Source organism: Podarcis pityusensis (genome assembly GCF_964106645.2).
Source record: "Podarcis pityusensis genome assembly, chromosome: 5".
NCBI classification, from domain to species: domain Eukaryota; kingdom Metazoa; phylum Chordata; class Lepidosauria; order Squamata; family Lacertidae; genus Podarcis; species Podarcis pityusensis.
Genome location: NC_138032.1, coordinates 59,176,582 through 59,192,566, shown reverse-complemented (window position 1 = coordinate 59,192,566; position 15,985 = coordinate 59,176,582). Strand labels below are relative to the sequence as shown.

The following is a 15,985-nucleotide window of genomic DNA, read 5'->3' as shown; positions in this document are numbered from 1 at the left end:
AATATTTCCACTTTAATTGTGCCACTTGAGAAATTTACGTGCCTCAAAATATGGCATGAATCTTACGCTTATTGCAGTATCATTAGCAGCAACATTTAAGCAACATCTGTGTGCTATAGAACTAATTGAAGTAGCAGAAGTGGCAGCTGTAAATCCACAGGAAGATGGCAGTTTGCACCCAGCACTGCTGAGTTAGCTAGTAACTGTCAGCCTGTTCCCGCAATCTGCTCTCAAGTACTCTGGTACAGGCACACAGTGTCCAAAAAAATACAGCGAGTAGGCTAATGATCCTATTAACCACTTTGCTGCACCAATTTGGCTGTTTTTCCAGTTTCCTTGTTGAATTTCATTATATATTTCACCATGCCAGTAAAAAAAAAAACCTACTATGAGACATGTCTGACTTTAAACCAGTTACCGGTCCAAGGGAGACCATTTTCGTCAAAAAAAATATCCACCCACCTCCATTGTTATTTAAATTTACCTCCACTTTTATTTTATTAAAAAGAGAAGATGCCTTCCCTAAAGAAAAGGGTCATATTTTAAACATCCCCCACTGAAAACGAAATACTTAAAAGCAGTTATTAAAAGAAAAACCAGGGTTTTGTTGTGTGTTTTTCTTGCTTCTGACTAAAACACACCTACATTTTCAGCAACAATCTTAATCACTATCACATAAGAGTCTTTCAAAAACCAGTTTGGACAATCCAACGTAGCCTATGGAACTTATCTTCCACTTCCCTTCCTTCTCGGCTACAATTTCATATTCTGTCCTTAACATGTAAGTCCTAATATACTAGGACATCCCTCCAGATCTGGTTGTCCTATTATTCCTTGTAAAAAAAATAAAATGTTCATATGAAACTAAAGCCACTTAGCCCTGTAACGAGTGTTTAATGTGGGTCTAAGGAAGGGGAAACCTAAACCATAAAAAGCAAGATCAGTATTGCTGTTAAAAGGAACATTCTAGTGCGCTGCAATCACACGCACCCCACATATTTATTTTTTTAAAAATAATATTTATTACTTTTATAGATTACAAAAAGAGAGAAAAAAGCAAAAGAGAAAAAACAGAAGAAAAAACAAAGGGGAAAAAACAAAGAGAGAGAAAAAACACACACAATACAATACAATATATAAACAATACAAAACACAACCTAAACTCAAAACTAAACACATTAAGCTAAACTAAACAAACCCCACTCCCAAAACAAAAACAATTTAAAAACATACATCCTCTCTTTTCCATACTCTATCTTTCGTTCCCTTGTTTCCTCGACCTCCTCACACCTCCCTTTTTGTGTTCCGCTTCTATTAATTGTTTCAGCAAATCCTTTCCATCTTTCTCCATTTTCTGTGATATTGTAAATAATGTATTATTTTAACCTTATTTTCCATTACAACTAAAATACTTATATATACTTAACTCCTTATAACATTTCTGCTAAGCCCATAAAAAATCATTCCACCATTTTTCTATCACTCATTAGTTTTACCATAAGTCTATATATAAACTTTAAATTTTCCAATCTTCTTCCACCATCTCCTCTCCCAGGTTTCGGATTCTGCCAGTCCTTTCCATCAATTCCATAAAGTCCATCAACCTGGTGATCTTATGTCCGAGGCGCTTAACTCTTTTCCAAGTCCCTTCTGCAGGTCTTCTTCATTTTCTTTAATGCTAAAGAGCCAATCTCGGGGAAATTCCAACCTGTCAATCCTTTTCTTCCTTCTGAACAGATCAGCTGAATTTCCATAGTTAAAACTACAGTCCATAAAGTATTTCCAGGTATATTTCAAAATTCCTCCAATTCCAAAGGCCCCCAAAACTTCAATCTCCTCCAGGCCCAAGTCCATGTCCCAAAAGTCAGTTAATCCCTGCATAGAGGGCTCTTTCCAACTTTCCTTCTTTAATCCAAACCGGGATCCATTCCTCGGAGTCTGGCTTTTCCTAGATTCAATCATAGAAGGCCTCAACTTATAATCTCCAATTTGCTTCTGTAAATCCACAGATCTCACTTGTATTATTTTATGTTCAACAACAGCTGCATTCTCCTTCTCCTCCTTCTCCTCCACCATTTGCCCTGCCAAAATGGGTTCCTGTACCAAGTCCTGAATTATTTCTGTGTTAGTGTTCGCTTTTTGACTCAAGTTGGTCACTTTCTGTTCCAAATTATCAACTTTGAGAGTCATATCATCCATCTTCTTGTGAAGCTGTCCCAGCGAACAGCTTATCTTACATAAGTCACAATAGCCTCTCCTGTCAACATTTTTAAATAGTCCAAGGTCGCTCTCTGGTTCCCAAACTCCTTTTCTGCAGCTGGAAATTCCCCAGTTACAGTCCTGTTACAGTTTCAAAAGCTCCCTCTAGAGGGAATCAGTCTCCACTTGTATCAGTTCTTTCAAGCACAATTTCAAACATTAAAGATAAAATTTCAGTTACTTTTCCTCTTCTTTTTTTTTAAATGCAGAAAGGGACAATGGAAACAGTATCTTACTCTTGTTTAGCTAGCTGTCAAATCCGTTCTGTCAAAAGCACTCTCTCCAAACGTCATCTGGCAGCCCGTTCCCAGGTTCAGAGCAGTGGTAATTTGATTTTTTCACTCTCTCCTGCAGGCTCACTAGATCACCACATATTTAAAGCACATGGCTTCCTCCAAAGAATTCTGGGAACTGCAGTTCTGTGAGGGCAGACTGTTCCTAGAATTCTTTAGAAGAAGCCATGTTTTAAAGGTATGGTGTAGATGTTTCAGTTTCAAATTATAGCATGATGCCATTGGTTCAGCTCCTACCCTCCTGAGCAGGAGAAAACAAGCTTGCTCCATCTTCCATGTGACAGCCCTTGAGATATTTGAAGATGGCTATGATATCTCCTCTCAGTCTCCTCTTTTTCAGGCTAAACGTACCCAATTCCCTCAAACATTCCTCATAAAACTGGGTTTCCAGACCCTTGATCATCCTGGTTGCCCTCCTCTGCACATAGTCCAGCTTGTCAATATCCCCTTTTAAACTATGGCGCCCGGAACTGGACACAGTATTCCAGGGTTGGATCTATCTAGACACATTAAAGAAGCGATTCAGTTAAATGTGTTGCAAACTCATACACGGAAATCCAGTAGGGAAAGACGGGACTCCACAGCGCCATCTGGTGTCAGTGTTATATTGCATATACAACGCATAGAAAACGCTTTTTCTTTACCAATCTTGCCAAGTCCCAGGTGTGGTTTGAACAAGGCAGAATAGAGCAGGACTATTACTTTCCTTGATCGGGACACTATACTTCTGTTAATGCACCCTAGAAGAGTGTTCTAGGGTGCTCCATCACACTGTTCCATCACACTGCTGAATTGTGTTAAGCTTCTGGTCTAAGATCCCTAGATCCTTTTCACATGTACAGTGGTATCTCTGATTACGTACTTAATTCGTTCTGGAGGTCCGTTCTTAACCTGAAACTGTTCTTAACCTGAAGCACCACTTTAGCTAATGGGGCCTCCTGCTGCTGCCGCGCCGCCGGAGCACGATTTCTGTTCTCATCCTGAAGCAAAGTTCTTAACCCGAGGTACCATTTCTGGGTTAGTGGAGTCTGTAACCTGAAGCGTATGTAACCCGAGGTACCACTGTACTGCTGGCAATTCACGTGCACCCCATCTTATATATGTACAGTCTGTTCTTCCTGCCTATGTTTAGAACCTGACATACATCCCTACTGAAATTCACTGTGTTAGTTTTGGCCCAGTTATCTAAGCTGTTAAGGTCATCTTTAATTCTGTTTCTTTCTTCAGAGGCATTGGCTACCGCTCCCAATTCGGTATCAACTGCAGATTTAAATACTGCTTGCCACCCCAACCATTGCTTCACGTTTGATGGCAGTTCGAAAAAAAGTTCGCACAACTTTAAAAATATGTTCTTCTTTGTGCCTTCTTAAAACATTTGTTTGTTTAGGCACTCCTATCCAGACCTGTAGAAGTTACTTGTGTTTTATTTCTTTTTGATTCACTGATAATTTTAATTGTCCTTCGGGATATTTTAAAAGACCTGTTGTTTAACCATTTTAATGTTTGATTTGTTATTTTTGTAAACCACTTAGATGTTTTCATACAATCAAGCGGTGCCTAAATTTCACAGAACAAAATGAAGTGTAGGCATTACGCGTAGTTTGGCCTTCAGCTGCTACTCGTCTGGGTGGGTGGGGGGGTTGTACAGCGCATGGATCTGAGTGGGTTTCAACTCTATGATACATCCTGGAAGTGATAGGCTGGTCTTATGTAAAGAAAGAACGTAATTGGTTGGGCTCCCTTATTTCACGGTTTTGGAACTGCAGTGACAAGTTATTTATGAGAACTGCAGCGCTGGCTCCATTGCTGATTTAATTATCTGGTGATTGAGGGGGGGTGTCAAAGAGGGAATCAGGCTTTTTATTTATAAAACAATATTAAAAAACACACAATCCAGTTTTATGGCAGCCCAGCTATTTAGTTTTATTCTATGTTCTGTGAATCTGTTTTGCAAAACAAAACACTATATAGCCAAATTACTATTAAAGTGTGCAGGTGGGGGAGGAGAACTGATGTAAATATCAGCAGCAGATAAGTGCTCCCTTAAATGTTTTCTTTTAGTGCTTTAAAAAATAGTGGTGCTTCAATCGTAGTTCCATCCCCCTTTCCTTCAGAATGCAAAGCATCTTCAGCCCAAGCAGCAAATAAATATGCAGCCTTATTAAGGTTTACAGGCTTCGTGCGACTTTGCTTTAAATTCCAGTATTTTTTTGTGTTCCCTTTTGTGCTGGCGCTGGTTGGGTGCATTTTCACTCTTCGCTTGGCCCTTAGACAATTATGTAACTGGTATCTTTAGAAGCATTCAAGTGTGCTGGAAATACACAAAAGAAGACCTCTTTCAATATATGATGACTGGTGTGTTTGCCAACAACCCAACTTCATTAGAAAATTGGCACGTCCACTCAGTTACCATGTGACACACCGTTAACCGTGGATATTTGTTGCCTTAATGCACAAGTACTCAGGGACTTAACTGATAAGGGGAAAACTCTTCCAAATCTGCTGAACTACACGCTTAGGGTGGCACAGAGCCTTACAATATTGAAAATCAATAGTCATGTGACAGTTTAAAGATCAGAGGTTTCACGAATTAACTTTCTAGTACCAAATTACTAGCCTCTTATTTTATTTTCCAAGGGCTAAAATATATGTGTTTTAGATTATACAGCTGAATATCATCATGATAAACAAACATGATAATGAAACAAGGATAGTGGGCAATCAAAGAATCGTAATAGTTAATAGGACATTTTAAATATTAGCATCATTTTTCAATTAGGAATTTGGAGAGAGTTTTAAAGCAGTGCAATATTATTCCACTCTACCAGTTTGCTAATGAAGTACATTTAACAATATAAAAGGATCCTGCAAATTTAAATAAACCTGTAATGGCTTACAAGCACACACACAATGCTGTGGTTTAATATTAACCAATGTTCTGATCTCTCCTTTACTATAATATTTAGTGCAATTACCTGAATACCAGTTCATTATTTTAAACATTATCAACATTATTTATGTATAGCTATGATACAAAATACATTAAAGAATTCAGAACTTGATCATGCCAGTAAAAGAGAAACTGTTCACATGGGAGGGGGGAGCAGCTCTGTTGGGTTCACAAATATATTTATTGCTAATATGTTTGCAGAAGTGACATCAACATTTTTTCTTCCACAGTATTTGCAACTCAATGGTTGAAGGTCTAGAAATTTCACAGGTGGGCTGTGATCTGTATGTTTCAGCAAGGATAGCAACCCTTCATCTCTCCTGTCCCAGCCCATACCAATGCCCTTGTTTCCATTTCTGCTTCTCATGTTCAACTATCCAATTTCTGTTCCCACCCAGCTTTTGCTACTACAGGTTCATCAATTCTGGAGTAGAGCTGGGTCTAGCGCCACACCAAATTTAAACAACTACTGTATCACTTTAAACAGCCTTGGCTTCTCCCAATTAATTATGGGAGCTGCAGTTTGTTTAGGGTGCTGTGCGTTATTAGGAAACCACTATGCCCCTTGCACTATGTCTCCTTACAGGGGACGCGGGTGGTGCTATAGTCTAAACCACTGAGCCTCTTGGGCTTGCCGATCAGAAGGTTGGCGGTTCAAATCCCCGCAACAGGGTAAGCTCCTGTTGCTCGGTCCCAGCTCCTGCCAACCTAGCAGTTCGAAAGCACGTCAAAGTGAAAGTAGATAAGTAGGTTCTGCTCTGGCGGGAAGGTAAACGGTGTTTCCGTGCGCTCCTCTGGTTTCAGTGTTCCGTTGTGCCAGAAGCGGCTTAGTCATGCTGGCCACATGACCCGGAAAAACTGTTTGCAGACAAACACCAGCTCCCTCGGCCTGTAAAGCGAGATGAGCACCGCAACCCCCGAGTCATCTGCGACTGGACTTAACTGCCAGGGGTCCTTTACCTTTACTTTATGCCCCTTGGAGAGTTACAATTCCCAGGGTGGTTTAATAGTCAATCCCTCTACCTCAGAAACCTATGGGAACTCTGTGAAGGACATTTGGGTCTCCTATCAACTTTCAGCACCCTTAACAATCTATAGCTCCCGGTATTTATTTTGGGGGAAATGCTAAAGGTGGTATCATAGTGCTTTAAATGGATGGTGTGAATGTGGTCTGGGAAAGCAGCACCCCCTTGTGAGAATTCCAACTATATAATTTATCTGCATTTTCTGTCTGAAATATTCTGAACTTAACACTGCACTGCGCTACACTGCATTATACCATTTTCTCGTTTCCCATTAAATTTCATAGTACAGTGGTACCTCGGGTTAAGTACTTAATTCATTCTGGAGGTCCGTTCTTAACCTGAAACTGTTCTTAACCTGAAGCACCACTTTAGCTAATGGGGCCTCCTGCTGCTGCGCCGCCCAATTTCTGTTCTCATCCTGAAGCAAAGTTCTTAACCCGATGTACTATTTCTGGGTTGGCAGAGTCCGTAACCTGAAGTGTATGTAACCCGAGGTACCACTGTAAACTAAACTAAACTGCCCTAAAACCAACAGGTAGTAATTACTGTCTCATGTTTAGGCCTCTATATAATGCATTAAAAAACAACAACAACTGGTAAGAGTTACTAGACTCTCACCACTATATGTAGGATAACTTTATTTTAGGACTAGAAAACAACGATTATTTGCATCTCTGAAATTATGGTGCAATGGGACCTCCCCTTCCTCTCCCGGCACAGTCTCAAAATTAGCTCCAGAAGGTTCCCCCCCCCCCATCTTCTTGACCAGATTTTGAGGGTACCCAGGGAGCTGCAGAGGTGAGAAGATTTTGAGGAGAGGAGGAAGTTCCTCTGCATAAAAAGAAGTACAGTATGCTTTATGACTGGAATGGCAGCGGTGGGCAAAACTCTGTGGCTTACTAAAAAGCCAAGAAGCATCTAATGTCACTGGATAATATTGCCCATCTAAGTGTGTGTCAGCACCAGAATTCCTCTGTTCCACTTTTATTTCTCTTCAACTGAGTTTGTCCCTAGTTGCTCAATGTCTTTCATTATCACAACACTGCTTATTTATTTCTTTTGCATTTTTGCAACATATCTGATAAAAAAGGGATTTTTAAAAAAATGAGGGACAGACTTAGTTGTGCCATTTCAAGCTGTGCACTACTGTGCTTTCCCGTAAGTAAACTTAATCAAGCATAGCAGCAGCAATATTGCTGCATCTTCCATTGAGTAAATTTGCTTAAGAGGAAGAGCAGCACTTTAAATCCAAAGGGATAGTACCAAGATATTGCTCCTCTTTTCCTCAGTAAATTTACTGAAGAATAGGCGTGGCACGCTGTGTGAAATCTCACATTACCAAAGGCCTATTCACTTATTGCCCCCCTCATATTATTAATAAGCTGCATGAGACGGGATTGTAGGGCCATGCCCTTGCTAGTCACATTTTGGGTACATTTCTGAACTACAGTATTGTTATTACCATCACCTGCCCTTTGCCAGCAAATATCAGGGTGGGTTACAATAATTTAAAATTCAGTATTATAAACAGCAAAAACATGGGAGTCTGTTCTATGCATGAAGGGTTCAAAACTGGGCAGGGAGCCTACATGCACACAGCATGCATTTCACTTCAGAATTTATTTATTAATTGTTATTAATTAGATTTTTTACCTGCCCTTCACCATAAGGTTCTAGGGCAGGTTACAGCAATAATCTGCAATGTGTGCAGCAAGTTCCCCAACTCTTTGTACAAAGAGGTTCCCTAGACTAGATAGATGAGCTGGGGTTATGTTCCCTCTAAAAGTGTGTCGGTACTTATGGATTTGGGGTACTTATGAATCAACTGCTGTTGCTTCAGGCCCAAGTGCCTTGGTGGTATTAATTGCCTTCAATTAGCTTTGAATGGTGGCCCAGCTATGCTCCATCCTGATCAGGGAAAGCTTAGCTTCTGTTGTCTACACTTTGATAACTTCTAGGTTTGATCACGGTAATGCACTGTACCTTTCGAAACAGTTCAGAAACTGCAGCTGGTGCAGAATTGAGTGGCTCAATTGCTGAGTGAGGCAAGACAGCGTGAGCATATAGAATCATAGAATTGGAAGGGTACCAAGGGTCATCTAGTCCAACCCCCTGCAATGCAGAAATCTGAACTAAAACATCCACAACAGATGGCTATCCAACCTCTGCTTAAAAAGGAGAGTCCACAACCTCCAGTGGGAGTCTGTTCCACCAACTGATCAAATTAATCAGAAGACACTAGAGGAATAGTAGGGCAGGCATGATCCCACACCACCCTTCACAAAATTATTACTCCCCTAAGAGGCAATCAGTGAATAGGGCTCATTTCACCCATTGTGCAAATCTACAACAGAGAAGACATTGTAAGGTACCATGTTTATTCTATAGGCCACCTATTCTACAGCCTTTACTGATATGATTTTTTAAACACACACACACACACACACACACACACACACACTTCCTTAATTTAAGATCTTTATATCCCTCCTTCCGAGTAGCTTAGAACAGGTTAAAATACCATAGTAACAATGTTTTTTTTTAAAAAACCACACACAACACAAATGGCAGAGTGTCAAAGCTATCAGCAGCAATGTAAACACAAAAATCCTTAAAATAACCAAAGTAAAGCGGCAAAATAACTTACACATCAACTGCCTGAGAAAATACCCATGGACAGCTTGTTTTAACTTGGCACCTAAAACCATTGATGAAGATGCCAGGGAACAGTCTGTGAAGTGGGGACACAACCACAGAAAAAGTTGCCACCTCCTAAACTCGCGCCGGAGAAGAAAGTCTTTGCTATACCCTGGTCATAGGCTCTTAAGAGCCATTAAGTATACTACCAAGCCAGGTTCAAGGTTCCTGTGTTTGTTGTAAAAGCCCTGAACAACTTAAGTCCAGGATACCCGAGGATACAGGTGGCTCTGTGGGTTAAACCACAGAGCTTAGGGCTTGCCAATCAGAAGGCTGGCGGTTCGAATCCCCACGACGAGGTGAGCTCCCGTTGCTCAGTCCCAGCTCCTGCCAACCTAGAAGTTCGAAAGCACGTCAAGTGCAAGTAGATAAATAGGTACCGCTCCAGCGGGAAAGTAAACGGTGTTTCCATGCGCTGCTCTGGTTCGCCAGAAGCAGCTTAGTCATGCTGGCCACATGACCCGGAAGCTGTACGCCGGCTCCCTCGGCCAATAAAGCGAGATGAGCGCTGCAACCCCAGAGTCGTCCGCGACTGGACCTAATGGTCAGGGGTCCCTTTACCTTTACCCGAGGGATCTCCTGAACCCTTATATTCCAGCTCAGTCCCTGAGATCATCTGCAAGAGCCTCTCTGGTGGTTCCTGGGGTTGGAGAGGCTCATTGGATAACGACAAACATTTCGTGTCATTGGCCCAGTCCTGTAGAATACCCTGCCAATAGTGATTCAGCAGCCGCCTAACTGTGCCAACTTTTAAACGCCTGCTGAAAACTTTTCTGTTCTGTCAAGCCTATCTACTGATGTTTGTTTTTAATTCTTTTGCTTTTAACACCTCACAATTTTACTGTATATTTTCATGTTTTTTATATCGTTGGTATATATTGTGATATATTTTTTATGACACAGCAGTATATATACATTTTTATAAAATAAAAATAAATAAAGCCAGTGCTTTGAATTGTGCCTGGAAAGAATCTGGAAGTGGACAAGTACATTTGATATGTTCATTTGGTAGACAATGCCACTTTCCACGCATACTACAGTAGCATACCCTGGACACTATGAAATATGGATAACTATTTCACATATGGCCAATCATGGCTTCCCAAGAATACCTATGATGTAAGTATGCAAGATTTGCATACCAATGTGTAAACTGAAGGAAAAACCATCATGTTTGAAGCAGCACAAAGAGTACAGAAAACGAACAAATACATACTTTGCCTTAGAGCAGTGATGGCCAAACAGCCCTCCAGTTGTTTTTGGACTACAATTCCCATCATCCCTCACCACTGGTCCTGTTAGCTAGGGAAGGTGGGAGTTGTAGTCCCAAAACAGCTGGAGGGCCAAGTTTGGCCATCACTGCCTTAGAGCATGTAGCTAACCAAGATACAGAAACAGAAATGTCAGTTTGCCACAGAGCAAGCATTCAACATAGTCGGTAAGACAAAGAAAGTTCTGCCATTGATAACAAATGGTCCTGAAATATCTTCCCTGTCCACTGTACAGAGAAGGTCTTTGTATTTTGGGGCTTCTTATATATCCAGATTATTGTGTTTTACTTAATGTTGTGTTGGGTTACTAATTCTGCATGTTAGCATATGTGTTTTTGTATCTATGGGAAAGAGATTTGTTTTCTAAAAAGTTTATGAAGTTTGGGCATTTTATTTGCTGTGGTAGGCATTTAGAACACAGTAGACATATTCATTCTCCCCCCCCCACACACACTTTTTTTTTTTTGCAATCATGGCAGCCAGAGATGTTTCATTCATGAGACTCGCAATTTCAGTCTTTCTAGAGAGCCCTAAAAAATCACAAGCATTGAGATTAAATTGTGCTGCCAATACGTGAGAGAAGACACCAACACAGGTGACAAATTACCCAAATATGGAATACCCGCAGAGCGTTGCATATTGCAATTGACCTTTTAAAACTCCACTTCCCCTTGCAGTAGAAAGTCTAGGAGTTCCAGCTTTCTCAGCCACACTGCCACTATATAAAATAATCCCGACTAATCTCAAAGTGATGTTTAAAGGAGATAGAAAAGTAATCTAAAGAATAGGTTCTAATTTACTGAACCAACCACTACCGGAGGACGATTATTCAAAGAAATTGAGGCAACAATCTCAGCACTGGGTGGCAACAGGAAGAGGGAGGGTGGAGGATGTAACCAGGCATATAAACCCTATTGTACATCTTGAGTGTCCATTCCAATCTGCGATTTCTAAGGGGAGGTGGTTTTTCTGCTCAGAGACACATTGGAGGAACCTCTTTACCCCAGCAATACCTTTGGATTGGGATTGGGCGAGTGGTGCGCCAAAAAGCTGATTTGTCTAAAAAACAACAACCCAGGAGATTGACGAAAAATGTTTTCAGGAACCTCTTTAAATGGATAAGAAGAGAGAAAACAAGGCAGGGAGTTGGCAGAGAAGGAAAAGGGTTAAACAGTCTTCTCCCACTGCTCTGATCAAAATTCAGGTTTCTGTGCCGGATTTAAAGTTCCTGTTCCTTTTTAAAATAATATTAATTAACCCACACTGAGAGATCAGGTTTGGTGCCTTCACTTCCCTCACTGAAAAGTCAAGCAGTGGGGTTTATATAGTCCAAGCCTATGGGGTGTTTCTCCTGTTACAGGCTCTAGCTGAGGGTTGATAATAATAATAATAATAATAATAATAATAATAATATTTTTTATTATTTATACCCTGCCCATCTGGCTGGGTTTTGATCTTCTGAATAAACATTATTGAGCAGAAACAGACCTTTCCAACCAACCACAGATTAAGGGGCACATGTATTGAATAGGCATCACACATGGCAACAATAAGGCATAAATCAAACTTTCCTCTTGGAAAGAGGGAGGAGCATCTGGACAACTAGCAGAGCCAAAAGTTCCACAATGGGGGGGGGGGGAGATGAGCACCCATTTTAATAATGGACAAAGGCGGAGAAACGAAGGGAACCCAATAACAGGGGTGGGAATAAGGGAGAGAGATGTGCTTTTTCCAGAGCCCCTGCAATTCACCTCTTTTCCCAGCAGGAAAAAGGAAAGACTTGGCTAGTATTGTAGGGGTGGGGTATTATTAGTATTATTTTATTACATTTATTCATCGCTTTCTGTCTCTAAGGGGCTTACTAATACTGTATATAAAACACCCAACACCTTGTGTGAGTCATTTAAATATACCGACTAAAACACAGCAGAAGAAAATTAACCACCTGGTTCAGTTTCTTGGAAGTGAGTAACAAGGCAGTGAGTTCTTTTTATAAACGAGTTTGGATTTTAGTGCTCAATATGTTGGCTTTTTAAAAAAAAAAAACCACACCTTCAATAAGGCGGTTTTTAAAAGATTAATAAATAAAAATGAATGCGACTTGGGAGTAAACTTACCGGGTGTTGCTGAGTGAAGAAACTGGCCCTCCTCTCAGCTGCCTCCAACGGCCAATTCTTGTCCTTTCAGCTAGAAAGCCTGCAAAAGGGGCTAGAGGAAGAACCTTGCAATGCTGACTCACTCCTTTATAGCAGTTCTCCTAAACCCCTCGGGTTCTGCGGGAAGGCACAGAAATGGCGGGAAAGCCTGTGCGGGGACCAGGAAAAGCTGCCCAATTGCAGGAAGGAAAGTACCGCCCTCCTTCTCCCTATTAAGAGCTGTGCTTCCAAGTGGTTGCTGCACTAAGGACCTTGTCGTGTAGGAAATGAGCTCTTCGTCAGTCCACACAAGACACACATGTGCTTTAATTCTCATCAGAAGCAGGCAAACCAGCACACACACAAAAATAGAATGGAAAGCAGTAACTGGCATGCAAAATTATTGTAATGCAGCGTAGCCTCTTTGTGAGTGAAACAGCAGTTCCAGGCCTATAAAGCTGGTGTGGAAATAGCCCTTGCCTGCTGTTGTTGTCCATAGTATCCTGTTTTGTTGCTAAACTACCGCTTCTCCTGAGATTTTTTCAAGGAAGCAGCCTTTCACTTTTTGCAAGAGATGCGGCCTGCCTTCTCATTTAGGTGTTTTTGCGTACTTCGGGTTGCTTGAGGGTGACTCTGTTTATTCAGGGTCCAGATACGTTGTGGGAACATAATACTCTGCGTAGATGAAACATCATGACACCTGTGTGTATACTGTCATTTGTGACTGTCACATGCACACATTTGCTTAATTGCATATAGTTATGCTGCAAAAGCTAGGATTGGTTGTAGCTATGCAGTGCACTGTACACCCAGATTTAGAAAGTTGAGGTAATTTTAATCTTTTTTGTATTTTAACTTATATGTTTCAAAGTAGGGTTGTATTTTTTTATTGCATTGAGGGGGTTTTTTTACATTCAAGCGGTGTATAACATTTATGAAATAAAACAAAATAACTATTTGCACTAAATACAAATATATTTATTTCTTTTTATTTTAAACATTTATAGGCTGACTTTTTGAGTAAAAACCCTCTCAAAGCGGCTTACACAGTAATAGTTTAACCATAAGGTAAAGGTAAAGGGACCCCTGACGGTTAGGTCCAGTCGTGGCCGACTCTGGGGTTGTGGCGCTCTGTGGTTGCTTTATTGGCCGAGGGAGCTGGCGTACAGCTTCCGGGTCATGTGGCCAGCATGACTAAACCTCTTCTGGCGAACCAGAGCAGCGCACAGAAACACCGTTTACCTTCCCGCCGGAGCGGTACCTATTTATGTACTTGCACTTCGGCGTATTTTTGAACTGCTAGGTTGGCAGGAGCAGGGACCGAGCAACGGGAGCTCACCCCGTCGTGGGGATTCGAACCGCCGACCTTCTGATCGGCAAGCCCTAGGCTCTGTGGTTTAACCCACAGCGCCTTCAAGCAATTAATAGAACAAAAGATGCAATACAGTCTGTAGTAAAAAGAAAGAAAAAAGCCCACAACATTAATAAAGCAGCAGGAATAAAAAAAAACACCCCATAATTAAAACACATTTTAAAAAGCCACTGGCTAAAAGGCCACCAGGACTAAAATAAAGGGAGTTCAAAACCAGTGACACACACACAAATATATATATATATATATATATATATATATATATACACATGATGATTATCACGTGTGATCTATACATAGCAACCTTGCTCTTTCCTACCCAGATGTGCTTCCTGTGGAGGAAAAGCATAATGCTGAGGTGGCTTCAACTTTATAATCCTACCTGAAACAAGACAATTGCAAGCTTCATTTCAGAAACACTGTTCACCGCTTCACTTACATAAGCCATTGTACAAGACAACAGCGTGGTACTTGAGTAATTCGAATGGAAATGTCAAGTTTTCACAGCCTATGATTAGAGGTAAGTGCCCTGCTATTATACAGTAGTTCTGTCAAGTAGACTGGGCTGAGTACATGTCATGACCTCTTCTCAGCAAATGCTTGTCTTTCTCTCTCTCTCTCTGCTCACAGAGACTCTCACCACCCCCACATTTTACTGCAGCAGCAGTGAACAAAATAACCAACGCAACACTTTATGAAGCACCCACTTTGCCATATCTTTAAGTGGCTAGAGTTGTGATTATTCACATATTGTTTAAAACGGTATTGTGTTATGATGTACAAAATCTCTACATTCCTTATTGTATATAAGGTATAAAATTAATTGTAGGCTCTGTCCTGGAACACCTTAAACAGAGAAAATCCCTTCCTCTCCCTACATTTCTCTTGTCAGCTCTGCCTGAGTGAGGACTTCAGGGTATGGACAATAGGATTTACAGCTTAACAATGTAATCCACTGGTTTAACAAGACAAGGTGCAAGTTATATCATGTATGTTATAGATATGTGCAATAGATTTGGTTAATTCCAGGGAAACAGACCTTTCATTGGTTGCAAATGCTCGTTGGAGAGTGGATTTGCAAATTTCCCGCTATAACAAAGCTATATAATATGTACATGTGCGATCCATCACATGATTTCTAAACAAAAACAAAAAAACCCTCTTTGTAACTACACTTATGGAAGCCACATTTTAAAAGTTACAGCTTGTATATGTAAAAAAAATTGCCAGAAAATAAAAATGGAACACTGAAAGTGACAAAAAAAAAGGGTTTTCATATAGACTCTGGAAAAGGTTTTAGAATTATATTTTTAAAAACAAACAAACAATATACTAGTTATGTACATTCATAACAAACCAAAGGTTTGGAGGAATCCACTGTCCACACAACATTTCATGCAGGGAAGGGGTTCATTGGTTTCCTTCAGTGTCAGGGAATGCATAGCACAGCTCGTGCACAGAGTTTTCTACCAACATGGAGTTCATAAGCTCCATCTCCTATGTGCCTGTGTGGGCAAGCACAATTGGACCCATGAATGGGGGGGCGAGGCCAGGGCTGGGGGGGGGGATGGTTTGTGCATTAGGAAATTCCTATTGCTTTCTACTGCTGAGAATCCATAAGAAAAGTGCAATTATAGAGCTTTTCCTTTCAAATGAGCTACTCAAGATATTTACTAGACATTAGAACTGTACTTGGAGAAGGCAATCTCCTCTCAGTCAAGTGTAAACGTTTACTCACAGATAGCTTTGAAATAGCTTTGGTGCAGATCTATGCTGTTTCTGCTAAGCCACATCAACCTCACTGGAAAGTCCCTCTGGTACCTGGAATTATGCAGTGGCACTGGCCTGGGACGGGACATAATAGAGGTAGACCAGAGATGGAACTTCATGCTCCTAGAGTATAATAGGTGGTGGCATGGAGCATGTTCTGTTATTCACCTTGGTAGCACATAGGGCTAAATAAAATGAGTATTAGAGACTTGC

At 40.8% G+C, this 15,985-nt stretch overlaps 1 long non-coding RNA gene across 4 annotated transcripts in view; it reads right to left on the bottom strand.

Annotated features, from left to right (window-relative positions):
• The window catches only part of LOC308477992, a 100,454-nt gene extending 87,593 nt beyond the window's left edge, over positions 1–12,861 (bottom strand). The window contains exon 1 of one of the 4 annotated variants that reach the window (XR_013986788.1): positions 12,613–12,861. This is a non-coding gene — a long non-coding RNA (uncharacterized lncRNA). The remainder of the gene's footprint in view (positions 1–12,612) is intronic. The other 3 variants (XR_013986789.1, XR_013986790.1, XR_013986791.1) reach the window with 3 other exon arrangements.
• Positions 12,862–15,985: the final 3,124 nt, after the last annotated feature.